Genomic DNA, 9,177 nt, shown 5'->3' on the forward strand with positions numbered 1-9,177 from the left:
AAGGAGTACGTCAAGGCTGTATATTTTCACCCTGCTTCTTTAACTTCTATGCAGAGTACATCATGCAAAATGCCAGGCTGGATGAAGCACAAGCTGATATCAAGATTGCTGGTAGAAATATCAATACCCTCATATATGCAGATGACACCACCCTTACGGCAGAAAGTGAAGAAGGACTAAAGAGCATCTTGATGAAAGTGAAAGAGGAGAGGTAAAAAGTTGGCTTAAAGCTCAACATTCAGAAAACTAAGATCATGGCATCTGGTCCCATCACTTCATGGGAAATAGATGGAACCAGTGGCTGACTTTATTTTTGGGGGCTCCAAAATTACTTCAGATGGTGACTGCAGCCATGAAATTAAAAGATGCTTGCCCCTTGGAAGAAAAGCTAGGACCAACCTAGACAGCTTATTGAAAAGCAGAGACATTACTTTGCCAACAAAGGACCATCTAATCAAACCTATGGTTTTTCCAGTAGTCATGTATGGACGTGAGAGTTGGACTATAAAGAAAGCTGAGTGCCGAAGACTTGATGTTTTTGAACTGTGGTGTTTGAGAAGACTCTTGAGAGTCCCTTGGACAGCAGGGAGATCCAACCAGTCCATCCTAAAGGAGATCAGTCCTGAGTGTTCATTGGAAGGACTGATGTTGAAGCTGAAACTCCAATACTTTGGCCACCTGATGTGAAGAGCTGACTCCTGAAAAGACCCTGATGCTGGGAAAGATTGAAGGCAGAAGGAGAAGGGGATGACAGAGGATGAGATGGTTGAATGGCATTACCGCCTCAATGGACATGAGTTTGGGTAGACTCCAGGAGTTGGTGATGGACAGGGAGGCCTGCTGTGCTGCGGTCCGTGGGGTTGCAAAGAATTGGACACAAGTGAGCGGCTGAACTGAACTGAAGTGAGTATTCTACTGCTCAAGGTAGGTACAGACATCCTGGAAGGATCAATCGGTGCAGTGTATACAAAGCAGTGCAGGTGCTGAAAACCTGATCATCTCTACTATTTTCCTCCTTTGAAATTTAATTTCCAAGGGAAATTTCTACTGATTGCTAAATTTTAAGATGGCATTATTGGTGGTTCATTTTTATATAGGACATAGTTGATCAAAATAACACAAAAGGCCTTCACCAGCAAAAATAAACATAACATTTAATTTACAAATGCAGACATTAGTCTTACTTACTTTTGCAGATCTTCCATTGTTTTACTCAATCATAATTTTTTCATGTTCTTTTTAACAATTTAGTGCCCGATGACAGGTTTTGCATTCATACCAAGTGTATCAATCATTAATCTTTGGCAATCTTCCCTTTTCTTTTTGCCTTCTTGTAAACTGTAGCTCTGAATCTTAATTATTAGAGGCTGCCTTACATGCTAGTCAGCAACATTACCTCCTTTAGAAAATTCTCCTGAGATGGGTGCCCACTGATGTTTCCAAGGAAGGAAGGGTGGCTGAAGATTCAGATACAAGTTCCTCGAAGTGGACAGTCTAATAAGGAAGACTGGGATTCACAAGTTACACAAGACTGCAGCAACCTCCAAACAGGGGAACATGTGGAAAGTTGGCCTCCCAGGCACCACTTTGCAGGAAGTTAACTGAGTTGATGAAGCATCTGACTGGAACCATAAACCCTATCCATCTTTGAATGCCGTGTTGTGGTGATAAGATGTGAAGATGGGAGTCAGGGCCTCTGTTTAGGGAGCTCACAGGTCTCAGGGAGGGGAAGAGCACAACACAGAGGTGACGGGGGAATGGCGAGGGGCCTGGCACCGAGATGGACTGATGAGGAAGCCTTCCAGGGGTGCACTGGGGCTGAGTCCCAAAGGACAGGCGCACTAGGCTCTCAATATTCAAAGACTGGACACACACCTGGCTGACCAAATCTGGGAGGGCTGGAGGAAGCAGAGGCAGCAATGTGACAGCCACAGTTTCAGCAGCCAGGACCCAGGCGAGATAATGCAATCAAGGCCAGTCTGCAGGCCCCAGCTCATCACTCCAGACTTGAGATGGATTACAAGTTGCTTTATTTCCCTGGTACCAAATCCTGTTATCCTCAGAACGAAACCTGCCTTCTTTTCTCTCATCCCCATCACTAGCACCACGGCGCTCAGACTGCCCTGGCCCAGTTCCCAGACCCATCACTCTGGGGCATCCCCCAACCCAGCTCTCCCCACCTTTCACCATGGGCCACAATACACAGCCAAGCAACCCCGGGGAAGGGAGCATTTCACCTCTGCTCACTTCAGTTTCCAGGTCTATAAAACGGGATAATGATAGCCAAGCTTGGGCTGCTAAACATTTCACTGCGTGAAAGTCGCTCAGTCATGTCTGACTCTTTGCAACCCCATGGACTTAGTCCATTGAATTCTCCAGTCCAGAATACTGGAGTGGGTAGCCTATCCCTTCTCCAGGGGATCTTCCCAACCCAGGAATTGAACCGGGGTCTCCTGCATCACGGGTGGATTCTTTATCAACTGAACTATGAGGGAAGCCCATACAAAATGTCACGTCTCCTTATTGCTCCTGGATAAGTTTGAGCATGTTATATAAACTCTTGTGCCTTGATTTCTTCTTCACTTGACTCCTCAGCAGTGGCGTGATGGTAAAGATTCATGTGGATGATCCACAGAAATCCCCAAGCATAGTCATTGGTAAAGGATGCGGTGTCCAACTGTTTCTGTTCAGCCCACCTCACAAGAGCCACTTCCTGGTTATCATCACTGCCCAGCTTCTTCTTCCCTCTTGCCTGCCTGTTGTGCCATCTTCCATCTGCTGGTCCACACTCCTGCTGGAACTGCTTTCCAAGAAAAATTCCCCTCGTGTCCTTCTTCCCTCTTGCCTGCCTGTTGTGCCATCTTCCATCTGCTGGTCCACACTCCTGCTGGAACTGCTTTCCAAGAAAAATTCCCCTCGTGTCCTTCTTCCCTCTTGCCTGCCTGTTGTGCCATCTTCCATCTGCTGGTCCACACTCCTGCTGGAACTGCTTTCCAAGAAAAATTCCCCTCGTGTCCTTCTTCCCTCTTGCCTGCCTGTTGTGCCATCTTCCATCTGCTGGTCCACACTCCTGCTGGAACTGCTTTCCAAGAAAAATTCCCCTCGTGTCCTTCTTCCCTCTTGCCTGCCTGTTGTGCCATCTTCCATCTGCTGGTCCACACTCCTGCTGGAACTGCTTTCCAAGAAAAATTCCCCTCGTGTCCTCCAGTGTCACCCTCCCAGTGCTCACCTCCTCGTAACACTGGGCAGCAGGCCAGCATCGCTTCTGGTCCTTCAATCTGCTTGTCACCACTGTCAAGACCATCATCAGGACGCTCCCCATTCCTAAGTGAAATCAACACCTCCCTCCCACATTTCCGCTGCACCGCCCGCCTCTACAAAAGGTCTCCTCTGCCTTCTCCAGGCTGATGACTTGATTCTGAAATGCTGGAAGGAAGGGGGCCTTATTCCATATCCCTCATCCACTGGCCAGAAGTTCTGTTTTCCTCTGCTTTCAGCATAGGCCAGCCCTGCATCCTGGACATACCACACTCAACATGGGTGGCCCCTGTGTCTATCAAGTTTTTATGGGAACACTGAGACTTGTGCCCAAAAGGGCTGATGGATACTAGGTTTTATTTTTTAGAACAAAAGGATTAAGCTCTGCGTGTGTGTGTGTGTAGTCACTCAGTCATGTCCGACTCTTTGTGTACCCATGGAATGCAGCCTGCCAGGCTCCTCTGTCCATGGGATTCTCCATGCAAGAATACTGGAGTGGGTTGCCATGCCCTTCTCCAGGGGATCTTCCTGACCCAGGGATCGAACCCAGGTCTTCTGCACTGTGGGCAGATTCTTTCCTGTCTTACCAGGGACCCACATTAAGCTCTAAAAGTGACCATATTATCTTTTAAAAACTCTAAAATTTTAAGTAACGTATTCTTTACTATCCAAAAATGTTTAGTGTTCGTCATCTAGGAAACTAGGTGGAGTCCATCATATTCCATTATTCTACTACTAAATACTATTTAATACAAGTTAATTTATATTGTTGTATAGACTGCACACACAAAAAAAGACCTCCCAGAAGATAATCACATTAAGACCCTGGAAACTATTAGCATGATCTTATTTGGAAAATGGGGTTTTGCAGATGTAGTTAAATTACGTTTCCTGAGATGAGATCATCCTGGATTATGCAGGTGGGCCCTAAATCCAATGACATGTGTTTTTAGAAGAGATGGGAGAGGGATATCTTAGACAGAAGAGGAAGAGGCCATGTACCAGGGAGGTGAGGTGAGAGGGATGCGGCCACAAACCAAGGAAGCCGGGAGCCACCAGCAGCTGTTAGAGCGGGAGGACCCCCTGTCAGAGCACCCAGAGGGACCGGGCTCTGCCAGCAGCTTCGTTTAGACTTGTGGCTCCAGAACCAGGAAAGAATAAATTTCAGTTGTTTCAAGCATCCATGTTTGCACTTACTGAACTAAGTACAAACATATCCATACTACATCTATACTAAACTAATACATGATAGACAAATATGAATTTTATATTCTGACTCACTGGATGCTTTAAACCAACATCCTTTCTGTCTCTTTGTCTTTCTCTGTTCCAAGAAGACTGCATACCTTAGTACACTTCCCCTCTGCAGCTTCCCCATTGTTAACTAGCTCAAATTTGTTTATGGTTCTTTGTGTGCATGTGTGTATGTGTGCATGTGAAATTTACAGACAGTTACATATGGATCAGTGGGGACAAATGCAATCACTTGCATAACCTGCACCTCCATCCAAACATAGAACAAACCCGTCACCCATGACCATGACCCATGACCCATCACTCATCACCAAGACAGCTTCCTCATGCCCCTTCCCAGTTAAACTCCGGTCCTGCTGGCCAGAAGCGAGCAAACACCAATTTTACATGTTCATGTAAACCTTCATGTAACCTGAATCTTGCAGTAGGTATTCATCTGTATAAGGCTTCTTTCACTTATTCTAACATTCCTGAGATGTGTTGGCATTGCCACACGTGCCATAGTTTGCTCTGTTTGCTGACAAGCAGTACCACCATGGACAAGAATACCACATCTCCTGTGATGGACACCAGGGCAGCATCCAGCGTTTGACTATTAAGGATAAACTGCTATGAATGATCTTGTACAAATCTCTTAGTGAACACATTCTTTCAGAGCTTTTCCTTAAACACATGGAAGATGGAAGAGCTGAGTCACAGAATACGTGTATGTTGCACTTTATTAAAAACAGTCAGACCATTTACACAAGTGGTTGTAGCATTTTACATCCTCACCAAATTGTAGCAAAGTTCTGGTTGCTCATCATACCTCCGCACCAACTCTCCGGGTCTCAGGGCTTCTTAACTGTAGCTATTTCAGTGGGCTGTATTTCACATTTTCCTGATGATGAACAATGTCAAACACATTCTTATGTATTTATATATATATATATATATATTTCTTGTGAGGTATCTGTTCAAATATTCTGCCTATTTTTTTATGTTCTTTTAAAAAACTGTTGTACATCTATGTTTTCCATGTTGCTTATTCCCCTCAATAACAATAAAAAGCCAGACCATCTATAAAATCCTCATTTTCTTTGGCCTGTTAAAGAGCGGAGGCAGCAGCCACCACATGTGCTGAATCTCAGAGTCTCAACACTCGGCAAAGGACAGCAGCACACAGCAGGCGTGAACATGGACGGGTTCTGAATTCATGAATGGATAAATGTCTGAATGCTGACTGCCTTCAGCTTACTGAATGACCACTCTCTGCCACGAACCAGGGACTGTGATGCATAATCTTCAGTTCTACCAAACTAATTTTTATCTCCATTTAAAGGACACGATCAAGGTTGCACACCCAGTACTACTAGAGTCTACAATCCATCTTTCATATGGTGCCATGCTTCCACTCTCTGAATGACTTTCACCTTCTATGATTCTTCCTTGTTTTTTTTTTTTTTTTAAATCAGCTGTAGTATTGCTTAGAACCCATGCATACCATTTTTCATGTAGGAAGCTGACATTATTTCCCACCAAGAAGTCATGTGTACCAGGAGTGGTAATGCCACTGCTTCAAGATAACGACCTCCCCGTGCATCTCCTGCATCGTCCTCTGTCTGGGGGAGTTTTGCCTGTTCTGTGAATGGTATGAATCCCAAATACCTAGCCAGTCCATAGGACGTGAGTAGCATGTGCTGAAGGGCTAATGGATACAGAGGGAAGTCATGACAGTTATTCTCTTTGAAATTCAACCTATGTATTCTGTTTCTACACCTTTTCTTCCCCCCTAAAAATTACCATTTTGAGTGTATCTGTATTGTGTCCAATTCAGCTGACTATTTTAAAAATAAACTATATAATCTAAGCACTGAGAAGTGCACGTACAAGACAATGACAAACTTACATTCTACAGGAAAGTAGAGAGAGAAATGCATTAAAAACAATAAATAATTACCATGAAGAGATGCTCAATATCACTAACCACCAGGGAAATGCAAATCAAAACCTCAATAAGAAATCTCCTCATCCTAGTTAGGGAGGCTTCCCTGGTGGCTCAGATGGTCAAGAATCTGCCTGCAATATGGGAGACCTGGGTTCTGTCCCTGGGTTGGGAAGATCCCCTGGAGGAGGGCATGGCAACCCACTCCCGTATTCTTACCTGTAGAATCCCATGGACAGAGGAGCCTGCCAGGTTGCAGTCTATGGGGTCGCAAAGAGTCAGACACAACTGAGAGACTAAGCACATCCTGGTTAGAATGGCTATCATTAAAACGTCCACAAACACTACTGTATATAAAACAGATAACTAATAAGGACTTAGTATAGAGCACAGGGATCTATACTCAATACTTTGTAATAACCTATAAGGAAATAGAATCTGAAAAGGAATATACACACACACACACACACACACATACATATATATAATTATATCCCTGTGCTGTACACCTGAAACACAAGGCTGTAAATCAACTATACTTTAATTTTTAAAAATTCACAAACAATAAATGTTGGTCGGAGTGTAGGCAAAAGGGAACCCTCTGACATGGTCAGTGGAACTGTAACTTGATGCGGCCACTATGGAAAACAAAATGGAAGTTGCTCAAGAACCAAAACATAGGACTATCATATGATCCAGTGATTCTGCTTCTGGGCATATATATGAAAAAAAAAACGAAAACACTAATTTGAAAAGATTCATGCACCCCAACATTTATAGCAGCATTTTTTACAACAGCCAAGATATGAAAACACACACACACACACTGGAATACTACTCAGCCATAAAAAAGAATGAAAATTTGCCAACAACATGGATGGACCTGGACTATATTATGCCCAATGAAATAAGTCAGATGGAGAAAAATAAATAAATATATTATGACTTATATATGGAATCTCAAAAAAGTAAAACAAACAAATGAATATAGCAGAAACTGACTCACAGATGATGAGAACAAACTAGTGGTTACCAGTGGGGAGAGGGATGGAGGGAGGGGTAAGATAGGGGTAGGAGATTAAGAAGTACCAACTATTATGTACAAAAAATAAGCTACAAGGATATAGTGTACAACATAGGAAATATAGTCAATACATCATAATAAAATCTTGAAAAATTGTGAATCATTATGTAGTACACCTGAAATTTATATGTTTTAAATCAGCTATACTTCAATAAAATATACAATATTACAGGAAAGCAAAATTGTCCAAAAGGTGAATAAGAATACTGTAACCATGACACCCACATGCACTGCACAGAGAGTTATCATGGCACCTTCCCTTGGACAGCGTCTCTCTCCCTTGACCTAACTCTCCTCCTTACAGTTCAGGATGCTGTTTCCTTTGCATATTTACTGGATCCTTGCTTCCCTGGATCCTTGCTTCCCTGGATCATTGCCTCCAACTACTGAGAAAACCTACTCCCTGATATAAGCTTACTCTCAGACCCACCTTCCAGATACAACCAGCTGCTAGGCAACAATGGGTGGGCACAACCTGAAGCTGGTTCAAGGCAAGCCAGTCCCAATCCATGTCTTCTCTATGGAGGGCCAGTCATGACACTGTTTCCAGGACAGAGGACCACTGAACACAAGCCAGTGATCATTGTAATCAGCTCACCATGAATCATCTTTATAGACTTTTTAATACAATAGATACAATAAGATAATATCCTTCCCTAACTTTTGATTGACAAAGGTCCCTGCCTAGAATCTTACAGGGTCATAGGCAAACTCAAGTCTGCTAAAATCTAACATACAAAATCCTCTCAAAAGTCTTTTACATACTTCATTAAAAAATTTTTATTTAAAAGATGTCTCATTAAACTCTATTTTGAAATAAAAATGGAGGTAGTAGCTATAATTCAGTTTTCCATTTCGAATTTTAAAAGGCATATTCTTCTTGGTCTTGGCATTTTGCTAGAAAATGAACATTATGGTATATTTCAGGAGATAATTCATATAGCAAAACACACACACACACATTAAATGTCAGCTCAACGTAACTTGAATTGTTTTCACATTCACTAGGGACAAGTCTAGTTGTTAATCTTCGTGAGGGTCTCCAAATGGGTCTTGGAATGAGGACTGCTCTGTGGTAGGCAACAAGTACAATGACAATTGTCTATATGGTAGGCAACAAGTACAAGGACAGTGTCTAGAACCCCCATTTCCCAGACTTCAGTGGCAACAGATTCATCTGGAGAGCTTGGTTAAACAACGGCTGGGACTCTGTAGGTTTGGGATCAGACCCTGGGTTTGTAAAACATACACAGCTGGTGTGGATGGGGAACCCTACCAAGATAGGTTATAGGCTCCCTCTATTTATAACCCCACCTGCCCCAACAAGATGTCCTCTTTTCAAAAATAAAAGTGTGTTTGATAAAATCAAGAGTGTACATAAGCCTCTCAAGAGCCAGATTGAACTTGGGTCTTCCAGGCCACTCTGCTCTTGCAGGTTACGCAGGCAGAGGGGTGAGGATGTGGCACAGCCGTGGTCCCCGAGTTAAGTGCCCTGTCCTTGTGAAGGAGGCTGAAGGGGGAAACTCAGATTCATATACAACACAGCCCGTCGACTAGGGCCCTCCTGTCCCTCAGCACACCTCTGGGGCTGGTCAGCCCCCCACCCCGGGGTCACAGGTGCCACCTGGGGACAGAGGGGGATGGAACAGGGAGGGAA

Source organism: Bison bison, unplaced genomic scaffold (assembly GCF_000754665.1).
Source record: "Bison bison bison isolate TAMUID 2011002044 unplaced genomic scaffold, Bison_UMD1.0 scf7180017864063, whole genome shotgun sequence".
Taxonomy (NCBI): domain Eukaryota; kingdom Metazoa; phylum Chordata; class Mammalia; order Artiodactyla; family Bovidae; genus Bison; species Bison bison.